This window comes from Monodelphis domestica, chromosome 2, assembly GCF_027887165.1.
Source record: "Monodelphis domestica isolate mMonDom1 chromosome 2, mMonDom1.pri, whole genome shotgun sequence".
NCBI lineage: Eukaryota > Metazoa > Chordata > Mammalia > Didelphimorphia > Didelphidae > Monodelphis > Monodelphis domestica.
Window position 1 is genome coordinate 452,868,522 of NC_077228.1, and position 16,511 is coordinate 452,885,032.

Consider the following 16,511-nt stretch of genomic DNA (forward strand, 5'->3'; position numbering starts at 1 on the left):
GCCTTTGATAAAATACAACACCCATTCCTATTAAAAAAACTAGAAAGCATAGGAATAGAAGGGTCGTTCCTAAAAATAATAAACAGTATATATCTAAAACCATCAGCAAGCATCATCTGCAATGGGGATAAACTAGACTCATTCCCAATAAGATCAGGAGTGAAACAAGGATGCCCATTATCACCTCTACTATTTGACATAGTACTAGAAACATTAGCAGTAGCAATTAGAGAAGAAAAAGAAATTGAAGGCATCAAAATAGGCAAGGAGGAGACCAAGTTATCACTCTTTGCAGATGACATGATGGTCTACTTAAAGAATCCTAGAGACTCAAACAAGAAGCTAATTGAAATAATCAACAACTTTAGCAAAGTTACAGGATACAAAATAAACCCACATAAGTCATCAGCATTTCTATATATCTCCAACACAGCTCAGCAGCAAAAACTAGAAAGAGAAATCCCATTCAAAATCACCTTAGACAAAATAAAATACCTAGGAATCTATCTCCCGAGACAAACACAGGAACTATATGAACACAACTACAAAACACTCGCCACACAACTAAAACTAGACTTGAGCAATTGGAAAAACATTAACTGCTCATGGATAGGATGAGCCAACATAATAAAAATGACCATCCTACCCAAACTTATTTATCTATTCAGTGCCATATCCATGGAACTCCCAAAAAATTTCTTTACTGATTTAGAAAAAACCATAACAAAGTTCATTTGGAAGAACAAAAGATCAAGGATATCCAGGGAAATAATGAAAAAAAAACCACAAATGAGGGGGGCCTTGCAGTCCCAGACCTCAAACTATATTACAAAGCAGCAGTCATCAAAACAATTTGGTACTGGCTAAGAGACAGAAAGGAGGATCAGTGGAATAGACTGGGGGCAAGAGACCTCAGCAAGACAGTATGCAATAAACCCAAAGATCCCAGCTTTGGGGACAAAAATCCACTATTTGATAAAAACTGCTGGGAAAATTGGAAGACAGTGTGGGACAGATTAGGAATAGATCAACACCTCACACCCTACACCAAGATAAATTCAAAATGGGTAAATGACTTAAACATAAAGAAGGAAACCATAAGTAAATTGGGTAAACACAGAATAGTATACATGTCAGACCTTTGGGAGGGGAAAGGTTTTAAAACCAAGCACGACATAGAAAGAGTCACAAAATGTAAAATAAATAATTTCGACTACATCAAATTAAAAAGCTTTTGTACAAACAAAACCAATGTAACTAAAATCAGAAGGGAAACAACAAATTGGGAAAAAATCTTCATTAAAAACCTCTGACAAAGGTTTAATTACTCAAATTTATAAAGAGCTAAATCAATTGTACAAAAAACCAAGCCATTCTCCAATTGATAAATGGGCAAGGGACATGGATAGGCAGTTTTCAGATAAAGAAATCAAAACTATTAATAAGCACATGAAGAAGTGTTCTAAATCTCTTATAATCAGAGAGATGCAAATCAAAACAACTCTGAGGTATCACCTCACACCTAGCAGATTGGCTAACATGATAGCAAAGGAAAGCAGTGAATGCTGGAGAGGATGTGGTAAAGTAGGGACATTAATTCATTGCTGGTGGAGTTGTGAACTGGTCCAACCATTCTGGAGGGCAATTTGGAACTATGCCCAAAGGGCGATAAAAGAATGTCTACCTTTTGATCCAGCCATAGCACTGCTGGGTCTGTACCCCAGAGATAATGGAGAAAAAGACTTGTACAAGAATATTCATAGCTGCACTCTTTGTGGTGGCCCAAAATTGGAAAATGAGGGGATGCCCTTCAATTGGGGAATGGCTGAACAAATTGTGGTATATATTGGTGATGGAATACTATTGTGCAAAAAGGAATAATAAAGTGGAGGAATTCCATGGAGACCGGAACGACCTCCAGGAAGTGATGCAGAGCGAGAGGAGCAGAACCAGGAGAACATTGTACACAGAGACTAATACACTGTGGTATAATCGAACGTAATGGACTTCTCCATTAGTAGCGGTGTAATGTCCCTGAACAATCTGCAGGGATCTAGGAGAAAAAACACTATCCACAAGCAGAGGACAAACTGTGGGAGTAGAAACATCGAGGAAAAGCAACTGCCTGACTACAGCGGTTGAGGGGACATGACAGAGGAGAGACTCTAAATGAACATTCTAATGCAAATATTAACAACATGGCAATGGGTTCGAATCAAGAACACATGTGATACCCAGTGGAATCACGCGTTGGCTACGGTGGGTGGGGGGAGGAAAAGAAAATGATCTTTGTCTTTAATGAATAATGCATGGAAATGATCAAATAAAATATTATAAAATTAAAAAAAATTTAGACTAATTAAAGTAGGTTGTTGTATAATCAAAGAAAGTATGCCTCTTTGTTAAATCCTTTCCTCTTTAGTAATAATAGCTGACATTTATATAGATCATTAAGGTTTACCAAGTACTTTCTTGTTCCATGTGACTCCAAGCATCATGGTTTTAAAGCCATGTGAGGAAAGGGAAAAAGATCATCTTAGTTTGCCCTCACTGCTATCTCCTCATATAATTGGAGGCAAATGATCTCCACCATCTGGATGGAAAGCTCATGCTACCCTGTAGCTCAATGCCTTCAGGGACTGGTCCTGAGGAATCTGGGCCAATGAGTCAGGGGTAAAATGCCCTCTCTAAGATTTGGCAAGAACCAGACTAAAGAGTGACCACCCACATTGGACATGTTGTAAGCATCACCTCTATTAAACTGAGAGATAGTATGTCTTCTGGATACAAGATGAACAAATGCCTAAAGGGCACATGCAGTAAGCTTTTATCTAGGAGGCAACTTTAATTTGTAGTCATGAGATCTGTCTTTGAATCCCAGCTCTGTCACTTCCTGTGTGACCCTGGGAGAGTCACTTCATTTCTTTTTGGTTTAATTTTCTTATTTATAAAATGAAAGGATTGGATTAGGTAATCTCAAAGATTTTTCATACTTCAAGATATATGATCTTATGAAATAGCAAGAGAACAAGGCAAACTGCTCCTTCTTTTCTTTCCAAAGGTACCCTCTAAATGCACAAATATCCTTTATGATAGGAAAGGGAGGGGCATTAGTATTTATTAAATTATTTTATATAATTAATTAATATTTTATTTTATACAATTATTAAATTATTACCTGTACCAGGTACTATTCTAATTGCTTTACAAATATTATCTCATTTGATCCTCATAACAACCCTGTGTGGTAGGTGTTGTTCTTATCCCCATTTTAAAGATTGGGAAATTGAGGCAGAGAGTGGTTAAGTTACTTTGCCTATGGTCATACAGCTAGGAAGTGACTGAGGTCAAGATTTGAATTTAGGTCTTCCTGGATCCAGTCCATTATGCTACTAGCTGCCCAGTCAAGGTCTTCCATATCCTCTTTCAATGCTTGTTCCATAAGCAATGAACTAATTGAAGCAAGAAACAATCAGAGGTCTCTACCAAGACAATATGCATGAAAGAAAAACATGGGCTTTATGGGCTTTAGACAATAACATGCTCAAATAAGAGTCAAGATACAGCTAAGTTCATCTATTACAACTGACCTTTCAGGAAGTGTGAGTTGGGTCTTGGAAAGTATGTTATGTAGTTTCTCATCTTTTGCCCATTCTAAGAGGAAAAGACTTCAGGGTACTAAATAAACCAAGTTTTATTTTTCTTTAGAACTCTTGGATTCTAGGTTTGGGTCCAGGAGAAGCTGCAAGAACACAACCGAACCTGTTTTACTCTTTATTATGAGGACCATCCCTTTTGAATGAGCATATTACTACTGAACTGTAATGGTGAACCTATGAGATGCATGCCAAAGAGGGCACACACAGCCTTCTCTGTGGGTACAAGCCCTGTCGCCCACCAGAGTGCATTCATTATTAGAAAGGCTGAGGGACTCAAATGGAGCTGCTCCCATCCTCCTCTCTACCACACCTCTTTGCCTTTCTGTCCAGCAGCCCAATGGGAGCGCTTCCCCCCTCCCCTGTCTGGGATAAGGTGTGTTGGGGGGTGAGGCATGCACAGTACTAGGTGGCACTCCATCTCTAAAAGGTTCACCATCAATGCTATTGAATATTTATCTCAAGGAAGTCAAAGTCATAGGAAAAGAGCTATTATTCATAGAAGCACATTTTGTGGTATTTAAACCAGTCTAAGTAGATACCAATCCATTGGGGAACAGCTAACCAAATTGTAGTATATGTAAGGGACTTATCACCTATATTAGAAGATAAGCTCACTTTTGTGAATAGGGGTTGTTTCATTCTTTGTATACATATCCCCAGTGACTAACAGTGTCTAGTCCATAGGAGGTACTTAATAAATATTTATAAATTGGCTGATTGTAAGAAACAAATGTGAAGAGTTAAGAGAAATATGGCAAGACTTGTATGAATTAATGCAAAATTAAGAAATAAGAACCAGGAGAATGGTATACTCAATGACTAAAATACTACAAATAAAAACAGTGCCAAAAGGTAACTGAACTCATATTAATCATGATGGTCAATCTTGGTTCTGAAGAATAAATGACAAAACATACCTTATTTCTCTTTGTAGATAGGTGAACATGAATGTCACTGAGTCTTTTTATAAAGTTGATTTTGCTTAACTCTTTTTCTTTATTATAAGGGATTATCCAATGGGAGAACATATTGGGAAATTATTGTGGCATAGAAAAATGTCATCAATAAAACATTCAAAACATAAATGATCATTAAACCGAAGTAGTGAAAAATTAGCTGCTCTGCTTTTGATAAAGAGAGAGCTCTAAGAGATGCCTAAATGATTGAAATCTCTCATCAGTACTATAATGGCTATTTGCATCAGACCCATGATCATCTGTTTTCTAAATCCTCATCTATTCCTCTTTCTCCCCAAGTAGTTGGTAGCCTGTCTCTCTCCCTCCCTCTCCTACTGACAATATTACTTTTGCTAATGATAGCGCCAATATTTACCCAAATGTTCTCTACCATGATTCATGATTCTCCCACTATTATGCCTGGATTTCCTGACCCAAATTGATTCTTTCCCTGTCCCCTAGTCCTTCTTTTCCTCTCCCCTCTTTGTTTTTGCCTTTCTAACTTTCCCTTTACAAAACTATGATCCAGTTATTGATCATATTTTACCCACCCCAGTATTACTTATGACATCAAATTTGCCTCCTCGTGTTAGGAAATCCAATACATCTTGCTTTTTTTTTTTTAATCTGTCCTTTCTGACCTAGTAACAACATTAGGACTTAAGGGCAAGGGCTAAGTAAATATGATTAAGTGACTTGCACAGGGTCATATAGTTGGGCAGTGTCTGAGGTCACATTTGAACCCAGGTCCTCCTGGCAGCTATATTCACTGTGCTCCCTACCTGTCCTCCATCCTGCTTGTTAGCCATACTTTATGCTATTGTATACAGGCATTTGAGTCCATAGATATTGTATTGGATGTTTTTTTTTTTGTCTTCTGTGAACTTCTATTAGTGTCAAAAACTAATTTCCCATAGTTACTAGCCAAGGTAGATAGCACAGTGGCTTGACATAATCAATTTTTTCCCTCTCCCCTCTCATTTGAAAGTCCTTTTGCTTTTTCATTAATATAAGTGCTACATATCATAGTTTAATCTCATTTGAATTTTCTCCTCAATCTCTGTTTACCACGCTCATTAGCTCACTTCGAATCTTACTTTGGACTCAAATCCTTTTTGTGGATGTTACAGTTCTGGAACTTCAAGTCAAATTGGCAACCTAAGTCCTTAAAAGTGTGTCATAGTTATCAGTTATAGATATCTCAGCTTAAAATTAACCCCCCCCCTTTTTTTAACAGCATGCTGCTGAAATAGTTAAAGGCTTTTATCTCCTTGGCATCCTTTTCTTCCTTCCTAATGGCAGAAGATGGAAGGAAAGAATACTGTCTTTTGAGTATTCTCTGAACTGTTTCTTAGAAGTTCCTGGCTGTTTTCCCTGTTATAATGATTCTTTGCCAGCCTGCCTTGACCTGTTTTTATTTATTCCTTTCCATCAGATAATTGACTTGCTTCTCCATACTATGAAAGCCCATCAGTTGGAATAGGGTGTAACCAGCTTTGCAACCATTTGCTTCACAAACTATCCTCAATACAAACTCTTTCAGAAACTGTTTAAAACAAGTTTGTAATTCTTTGCTCAGAATATTTTTAACAAACATTGAAACAACTTAAAAAAAAAGTTAAATGCTGCTTTCATCAGGTAGGAAGTGTACTTTTACCTCATATAATCCCTTCCAAACTCTAGGTCGATCAAATTCCTTGGCATTGTCTGACCTTTCTCATGGAGTAATTAACTTCTAGAAGGAAGAAGAGTTTATTTAGGAGAAAAGGAAAGATGGTGCATAGAACGGGCCAGCCTTTTAGAGGAGGGGAACACCTTTCTTACTTCACTGACTATACAGCTTGGGTTCATGATGAGCTGATAATTCCTGTGCATATTTAATTAAATAATTATAGTTCTTTAAGAGTTTAGAGGGTGTAACCCAGGCAAGAGACAATCTCAGGGAAATGAATCATACTAATTACTCATCTAAACAATTTAGGGTGCCACAGGTTGTGGCTATATTCCCATGACTCCCTTCACTTATTCTTGTTTCTTCTGGCTCTCCCTCTGTTGTGACCAGAATGTGTAATAACAAAGGGGAAATCTGGGTTTATTTAAGCACCTTCTTGACCCACATAATTCTGGCCAACAGCTTCAGAGATAAAATTCAGTGTCCAAGTTGCTAAAATTCCAACTATGGAAGATGAAACAGGAGAGTTCCTGGAACAACCTGATTCCTTTACAGAGAAGAGAGAGTTCTGACTATCCCAAAGTACCTTTGACTATGTCTTCCTATGGAGGAGATTGACATGCCCTTTGACATTATGGAGGATGGGTCTCAGAGAATAGGGATGAAATATTTGGCTCTAGACTCTTTGGGGATGAATTGTTGTGGGAGAAACAATCCCCTTTATGTTGGTCTATGAGAGGGAATTTTTAATAAAGGGGTTCCTAATCAATCTCCTCCATAATTTGTAGAAAATAGAGGAGTTCGGATTCTCTAAGACACATCTCTGTTGCTTTTCAACACCTTTCATTCACAGGTACCATTCCCTTCTCCTTTTCTGAGTAGGGGATCGAATGTCATTTTCAAGGTGGATCTGTCTAGGCGTAGAGTAGACCAGATAAATTTGAGAGATCTGGAAGTCCAGGGTACAATGGAGCTGATTTACAATAAGGGTAGCTTCTTCATCAGAGAAGAAGACAGATATTTAGATATAACCAGGAGTTGTTTGCTTTTAAAGCATAGAGACTTTTTATCCTTTTTTTCCAGTTCCAAATTCTCTTCCTTCCCCACCCCATCCCATACCCAATGGGAAGGCAAGGAAATAAAAATTTATTATAAAGATGTATAATCATGCAAAAATAAATGTCCACATTAGCAACATCTCTCTCCTCCATCTCCCCAAAAGCAAGAAAAAAATATATATATACTTTATACTCTCAGTTCATCATTTCTCTATATAGAATCTTTATCATAAGTCTTTTGGATCTGTGATGGATTATTTCATCAATCAGAGTTCCTAAGACTTTCAAAGTTGATTATTTTTACAATATTGCAATTATTTTATAGATCATTTTTATTCTACTCATTTTGCTTTGTATCAGTTCATAGAAGTCTTCCCAAGTTTTTTTGAAACCAAACCCTTCATCATTCCTTAGAGCAAATAATGTTTCATCACAATCATATGCCATAACTTGTTTAGTTGTTCCCCAGTGGATTGATATCTCCTGAATCTCCATTTCTTTGCCACTGCAAAAAGGTACTATTAAATTTTTGGTCACATGTGTCCTTTTCTTCTTTATTTTTTGGGGTGTAATCTTAGTAGTGGTATTTCTGGGTCAAAGGTATAGCAAGGGAAGGTAGAAGTTGCAAGAATGATTGGCAGGTCTTCAGACTTAGAATCTTTTATGAGCTGGTTGAGTCAGAGTTCCAAAGGGGCAGTTTTCCAGCTGACTGAGTTTGGAGCTGAAAGTGAAGAAGGAAGGTGGGTAGCTGAGACTCCCTGAACAAACCACCTATCAAGCAACTGGCCTTTGAGGATCAATTGACAAGGGTGAGAGGAAAATCTCCAGTCTTCCTAGTGGACAGATTGACTGGGGAAAAGATCTCTACCTTGCTGGGATCATCTGAGGACACCACAACTGGGATTCCTGATATCTGACCAACCACTGACTCTGTGTGTGTAAGATTCTGGGTTTACTGTGGGATTTATTCTTAATAGTCTTTAGTTAAGATAGTTAGACAGTGTAAGCTTAGGTAATCAAATATAGTGGGTAAAAGTCAGATGCTATCCTTCCCCTTATTCCTTTTCCCACATCTTCCCCTTCTCTGTTAATAAACTCGTTATTTAAATGTGATTTTTCCTTTGTGTATAAACCCTTTCCCCTTTCCTAAAATCCCCATAACAAAAGGAATTCATAATTGAATAGCTTTTGGAGTATGATTCTGAATTGCCTTCCAGAATAGTTGGACTAGTTTATAGCTCCACCAACAGAACATTGGTGTGCATGTTATCCCATATATTCTCCAGCATTTGTCATATTCTATTTTTTGACACCTTAGCCAACCTGATGGATATGAGGTAGCACATCAGAAGTTTTAAAATATTCATTTCTCCAATTATTAGTGATTTAGAGCATTTTTATATGGCTATTGATATGCTTGATTTCTTCCTTCAAAAACTGGCTATTCATGATCAATTGAAGAATGACATCATTTCTTAAAAATTTGACTTAATTTGGGACATTGATTTATTGGCAACAGGTAGATTTCTATTTGGCATAGTGCCTACCACATAGTATACATGTTTGTTGTTGATTATTGATTGGTTGGTTGGGTTTTCAGCATTCTATAAAACACCTTTGGGCTTCGAAGATTATTTTGTAAAATACTCCTTGAATGGTGACTAATTGATGGTCTTTAATAATACTGATCTCTTTTTCTCAAATACAAGACAGGGCTAGTAGAATCCTCTGGGAAAAGCCTTCCTCAGGTTTGTACATTAGAGAAAACGGAATCGTTCTGTACATACCAGCATAATCCTGGAATTCATGTTCTGTGCCTCCCAGGCACCAGGAGTATTTGAGAGTAAGTCTGGGAGTCTTAAGGGTTGGTAGAACATTTGTCTTGATTATGTCTAAAGGACTATTTCTATCACTCTGGCCTCTAGCTCACAGTCAATGCCTTTGTGAAGCATTTTGAAAAACCTTATTAGTTGGCAGCTCTGTCACCATCTCCTCTCAAGCTGGAATGCCCTGGGGAAACAGCTTAGAAATAATTGGGCTGTGTCTAACCTTGATGGAATCATTTTTTGTTATACTTTAGTTCTCAATTCTGTCTATATTATAAGCATTTAATGATGAAGACCTAATACTTTAGGGAACAAAGTGCTAAATAAGAATTCATTCATATTTTCCCTTATTATCACCAGTCACTTTTATTTGATCCTAACAACAAGTAGGTAGTACACGTGTGCTCATCCCCATTTTACACATGAGACCATTGAGGCTCAACTCGGTGAAATCTCCTAGTTAGTAAACTTCAAAATCCAGGTTTTAACTCAATGCTTCTGACTCCAAGTCACCATATGGGCCAACAAATACACGAATGAAAGAAAAACAAGCCTGGTTAATGTTGTGGATAGCAGTTTTTTTTTTAATTAGAGCCATAATTAGAAGTTTATTTTTTTTACTTGTATGGGGTGGTTGTGGGTTGGATTGAACAGAAGGAGATTATTTGGGGGTGGGATGGAGTTTTGGAGCAGGTGGGAGTAGGGCCAACTGTGTAGCCATGAGAAGAGGCAGACTGGAAAGGGAACCCAGGAGAAAGCATCTGTGACAGGACTTTGAGGGCATGAGCCAGTGGATGACCATGAAAAAAGCTGACAGACATTGGTTGCTCTGAGGCTAGTTATAACTGATTCTTCTCAAGAATCCTTATTCAAGATCCTAAAAATAAATTCTAAGGGACAACAGATTTATAACTGAAACCTCATAGGCTCTATCTAGGGGTTTAGAACGAAGCTTTTTGGCATTTCAGACCTTTTCGATTTTACTATTAACATATTTACCCAAAGCAAGTCTGTTGTGTAGAAACAAGCATTTGAGGCAAGTTGGAGCAAAGTATCAAGCAAAAATGACTCTGGCTTCAAGGGACCAATTGTTAGAGTAGAATTCTACAGACATATGCCATATGTTTTCCCAGTTCTTTTAATATGTTATAAACAAACCTCATCAACATCTTGAAACTCCATTCTAATTTTGTGCCACTGATTACTCAAGTTACAAATTAAATGGTCTAATTCTGTTTTGCCTTGTCGTGCTTTTGGGAGCCCATGCCTGTATCCAACAGGAAACCAGTACTGATATTGCCTTGTCAGTGTGAATGGTAAGGGTAGCATATCAAGACTATGTTTGTCAATGTGTGTATAGGAGTGAACTTTTGTGATAGAGCTAGACTTTTTCCTTACCTTGAATAAATTCAGATTATTATTGGGGGTGATTAAAGACCTCAATGTGCACGTGATTTTCATTATTAGCAAATTCATTAAAATCATAAACACCTCAAGCAGATACAAAAGGTAAAATGTTCATAAATATAGCAAATACATTTTTCAGATGTTGCTTTTTCTTTGCCTCCTCTGTTTTGGGACTTGAGCCTGGCTTCTGGGGGCTACTCAGGATTGGTAATTAAGTAGTACAAGCCAATTATTAGACCCTGTTCATGCTCTGCAGTGGAAACCTCATAAGGATTAATTAACTGGAAGCACATGAGAGTATAGCTTAAGGAACACCTCACTGGGCAGGAAAATAGAATAATATCTTACTGATTTCTAAGTGATCCCTTCTGATCAAAGAGAAGAAAGGATGGGCTCAGGAAAATGCTGTTTTACCCTCCTAGACCAAAGAAAAGTCCTTTGGCCTAATGAATTGAGTAGATCAGGTGACCTGATGGAACAAGAAACTATGGAGAAGGTGGGGAGAAAGAATAACTTGGAAAAAACTATGGCATCTCCAAATTTTAGGGAAAGCCCCACAATGGTAGCCAAACTCTGATTATTTCTTAGGTTTGAAAAATTATTTTCAGTATTAATAGTACTTTAACAGTTATATGAGGTAGGATATACTTGGAGAGGGTGTGGGGCCAGTTACTCCCTCTTGGCTCACCTCCACCTTCATTTGAGTGAGGCCAATTTCTTCCTGAGGGTTTTGACTTTCCCTTTAGCCAAACTCTCTCAGTTCCACCCCTTGGATGAATGCATTTCCTTTCCATTTTTTAAGGAGATTTTGCTAAACATCTTTTGTTTTTACATCACTAGTCTCCACCTATCCCTCTCATAAATCCCCATCTAGAGAATCATTCCTTAAATCAAAGATTTGTTTAAAAAAAAAAGAAAAAAGAGAAAAAAATTTCAGTAAAAACCTATAACACATTGAAAAAAAACATGATGTCATATACAATGTTCCATACTTACAGACCCTGACCTCTGCGGAGGATAGGGGTTGGGGGAGAAGTGAATTCTAATATCTGTTTTTGGGGGCTGATCCTGCTCTATATAATTTTGCAACATTTGGTTAAAATTGTTTTGTGATTATTCTTTTTGTTTTCATTATATAGTCATTATGCCTATTGTTTTCCTTGATGTATTAATTTCACTTTGTATCAATTCATCTCTTTTCATTATTTTCTGTATTCATCATGCTCATTGTTTCTTATGGTACGATAATATTCCATTACATTCATGCACACAATTTGATTAGTTGTTTAGGACATCTACCTTGTGACCACACACACACACACACACACACACACACACACACACACACACACACAAAACTGTTGCTATTAATATCTTGTTGTATATGAACTTTTTCTTTTTGTCAATGACTATCTTGGGAATGTGTAAATAGAATTTTGTACCCCTGGACTTCATTTCCCAGCATCCCTTTCCTGTGTTCCCCACATTGCATCCTTACTTCTATTGTATAAAAGTTTGCTGTAATCCTGCCTTTTTTTTTTCTTCCCTCACTCTCCTGCTCTTCCTCCTACCAACTGTGGTCAGGTTCTCTCTCTCTCCCCCTCTCTTTGCCACCTCCCCACCCCAACCCTGCTTTTTGAGATCTGGGTAGCTCCTCTTTCTCATTCGATCATGTTCCTTTACTTCAAGTTATTTTTAATAAATCTTATACTTGGAGTATTATTATACGTATTATTATAAGTATATATTATAAGTAATATCCACTTGGAGTGATTATTAATTTTTAATCTTACAGGAACATATACCTAACAGTGGAATCAATCTCTGGGTCAAAGGGTCTAAACATTTTCATAATTTTATTTGCATAATTCCAAATTTCTTTCCAAAATGGTTGAACCAATTTGAAGTTCTGTTTGCAATGCTTTAGTATGCCTCTCTAATGATTTTCTTGTCTTACCTGCTTTAGAGAGACAATGGAAAGAAGAGCTACCTCAAGTGATTGCTTTAGAAAGACTACATTCAGTTTATTTACAAACCTAGCCTCCATCAACTGTTCACTCCTTTGCCTAATAGAATCCATACCCACATGACCCCTGATTTTGTGAGGCTACAAAGTATGAATGAATAATTCTCTTATCCTCATTTTGCTCTCCCAGCTAAGAAGATCCTGGTGATTAGCGGGAAACTTGGTCTTGTGTGGTGAATATATATTGGAATTTTGAAAAAAATTCTCGTTTATTCAGTATTCTTTACCATCCATGACTTCTCAGCTGCATTTGAGTAATGAAATACAGAGCAACAATTCAAATGGTTAACCGTTTAAAATTAATATTAGTTTAAAATACAAGGTGAACAAGGGTAGAAAATGAATGAAACAGAGAGAGCTGTTAAAACAAATATATACCAATTTAGGGATGGAGAGAGAAGAGGTAAAAGAGAATCACTGCCCTGGTGTTACCCTTTTCTCTAGATGAGGAAGAATCTAATAAGTATTTATTAAACACCTACTATGTTCCAGTCACTGTGCTACCCTATTACCATCCTAATGTGGATTCCCAAGGCAATATCTATTTGTATATCTTCAAATACAAGTGGTCAGCTCTGAACAATGACAGCACCATCCTACTCTCTATCCAAAGCCTCCTGGGAGAACCCAATATTGATAGTCCATTGAAAACACACTCTGGATAAACCTTACAGCCTTTAAAAAGAACCTGCTGGGAACCTACATGAAGTAGGAGACTAGCCAAGAACCCTGACCCTGACTGCCCAGCCTCCTTTGCTTTCATCTTGTGTGTATGTGTCTGTGCATGTGGCCTCTTCCCTTTCTCATGACCTGCCTTCTCTCTTCTGCCCAGGACTCTGTACCACAGACTGTTTTCCTTTTCTTCTAATGTTTTTCTTTTCTTTTTTTCTTCTTCTTCAACTTCAGTCCAGCCTTCAACATTAATGTAGAAATAATTTTTTTGTTTAAAAATTGTAAATGATTAAAATTAAAATGATTATTTATTAAATTATTATCTCATTTTATTCTCACAACAATCCTGTGAGATAGGCATTATAATTCCTCCCATTTCTACAATCAAGGAAACTAATGCAGATGGGGGAGGGGCAAGGTTAAGTGATTTGTCCAAGCCTTACAGTTAGAAAGTATCTGAGGTTGGATTGGAACTTGCTTTGTGGACCCCTGGTTCTATTCTTTGAATCACCTTTGCTGCCCAGTAAAGCCAGCATCTACTCAGATAATCCTATTGACCTGGAGTTTGCTGCTGAGAATTTCAACATTGTGACGACTCCCTCTTCCATGGTGCCTGCTCTTCACATTATCTGCTCCTCTAGTGTCCTGTTCTGCCTTTTTTGGGGAATTGCTTCCCTGAGCATCTCTCTCATGCTCATGAGTCCCTAACACAGAGGCAGCTCTTCTTGCCTTCTTCCTGGGTTACACCTGATGTCTCTCCTAGAGAAGTGTCATCTGTGGTGGCTAAAGTGGCAACAGAGGCAGTTCTGCCCCAGGATTCTAGTCTACAAGTCTTTTTTCTTCATCTCATAGCTCCATCTGATGTTGTCTTTAGGTCTTGCTCCTCTTGTACAACTTCTCCTTTTCCTCTTGTAGGAATGAGAAGGGCTAAGTTCTCCAAGGCCTTAGCAGAAAAACAATGGGCAATCCCTGTCCACTAATGGACATAGGTTTTGACCATCTTTGGTTACACCAGGAACTGGGATACTGTAGATCACATTTGTCTTAAGAAGCAATCCTAATCTCACAAGTAGATGACATTTTTCTTAAGGTGACTTTGAGATGAATCACATAGGGAGAGATGGAGTGATGAGTTCAAACAATGATAGACTATGAGTAGACAAGCTGTTTAACTCAATTTCCTGATGTGTAAAATTGAAATAATACTGCAAGTACCTACCTGGAGTTATTCTGAGACTCTAGTAAAATTCTTATATCCCAGATATTCTAGGTAAACCCAAACCTAGGTTTGTGGGGCTAATTTTAGAAGTTAGATAGTTAATAACTGGCATCCTTCATATCCTCTGCATTTAGCAGCAAATGCTCTCTCTAAATAGATTATTGTATGATAAATGTTGCCATCATGACACTAGGGAGCAAAAGAAGTATGCAGTGCATAAAATATGAATCTAAGTAGGGTTTATTTAAGGATATAAGATGGCTCACCAGGTCTCTAGATAGTGGAGAAGGATGCAGGAATATGACTGTCTCAAATGTTCTTCCTTGTCTTATTTGTCTCATCAACTACGACATGTGTAGAGAGCAGGCAACACTTCTCTTGGGCAGCAAATATTTGGTGGAGTAAATCTTCAGCAGAGTACAGTTTGAGCCTAGATTATTCTTATTTGTAAAGAGAAAACTGTTTCTGATGTTATTCATTAAAGATTTATCTTTTTTTAAAACCCTTACCTTCCATCTTGGAACCAATACTGTGACTTGGTCCAAGGCAGAAGAGCAGTAAGGACCAGGCAATGGGGAGTAAGTGACGTGTCATAGGTCATACAGCTTGGAAGTATCTGAGGTCAATTTTGAACCCAGAACTTCCCATCTATAGGCTTGGCTCTCAATTTACTAAGTCATCTAGTTGTCCTTTAAAGATTTATCTTTGAGTTTGTATTAGAGGTTTTTCAAAGACTGATTGGCTAGAGTATGTGCATCAGAATTCCTAGAGAGCTTTTTCTGAATTTATGGTCTGTCTTTTGGTAGGTTTAGTCTTAGCATACATTAATTCTCCTCAGAGGCAGTAGATACAAGGGACAAATACAATTAGCACAAAGATCACATAACCTGATGCACCTTGAGATGTCATTGTTATCTTATATAATCAGTCTGTACATTCTGGTTATTAATGATTATCATGAGAACAATGATGGAAGAAGGTATAATAGTAAAAATAATAGCTAACATTTATATAGTGCTCATGAAGTTCTAGGGAGTACTTTACAATTACTATTTCATTTGATCCTCACAAATGTCCTTGCAAAGTGGCTGCTATTATCCCCATTTTACAGAGGAGGGCACTAAGGGAAAAAAGGTTAGATGACTTGCCCAGAGTCACACAGCTAGTAAGTATTTGAGGTTAAATTTAAACTTGGAGCTTCTTAACTCTAGAGCCAGTCCTCTATCCAGTGAGCTATTGAACTCCCTTTTATCCTACCTTAGTAAAGCTCACATAAGCTCCAGAGGAGATGATAACCTTCAAAAGTCATTAAGTCCTTACAGCAAATGTTACGATATGTTGCCCTCAATACAAGTATTTCTCAATATTTTGTAAGAAATAAAAAGAATTAATTATACATAAAAGCATAACCCATGAGTAAACCAAATACCTCTATGGGCAAAAATGTCTAGAGTTATCCCTTCTACATCACAGGGTTAATGATCTGGAAAATTAGTATCAATTTTTTTGGCTTCTTTTCATACTAGAGAAGAAGTCTACATTTGCCCTTTAGTTTATATCCTTATTGTATTGTATTATATGTATCCTTCTTGTAAATTTTGGTTTAAATATGCATCTCTCAATTTCTAAACTTTTTCAGTGTCATCTGTAGCCTTTCATGTGCATCTGTAGCTTCTGCAAAACTCCACCCCCTCCAAATTCCCATTTAATTTCTTGTGTGATAGAGAAGTCATGATGTGGAAAGTTGCAATATGGAAGGGATAAATGTACTTCACCAGAACATCAAATGACGTAGGGCATAACAGGTATATTGACACTGGACAATAAAAATAATACTTATATGGCATATAATCTATTCCTAGAAAAAAAAAGCTTTTTAAAATTTATTGTCTCTTTACTTCCTCTTCTTCACTTTTCAATCCTTGAAGTCTAGCTTGTGATCTTATCATTCAATTGAAACTGCTCTAACTTTGGGAATTCCTCCAAGGTTCTGTCTTGGACATTAATTTTTTCTCT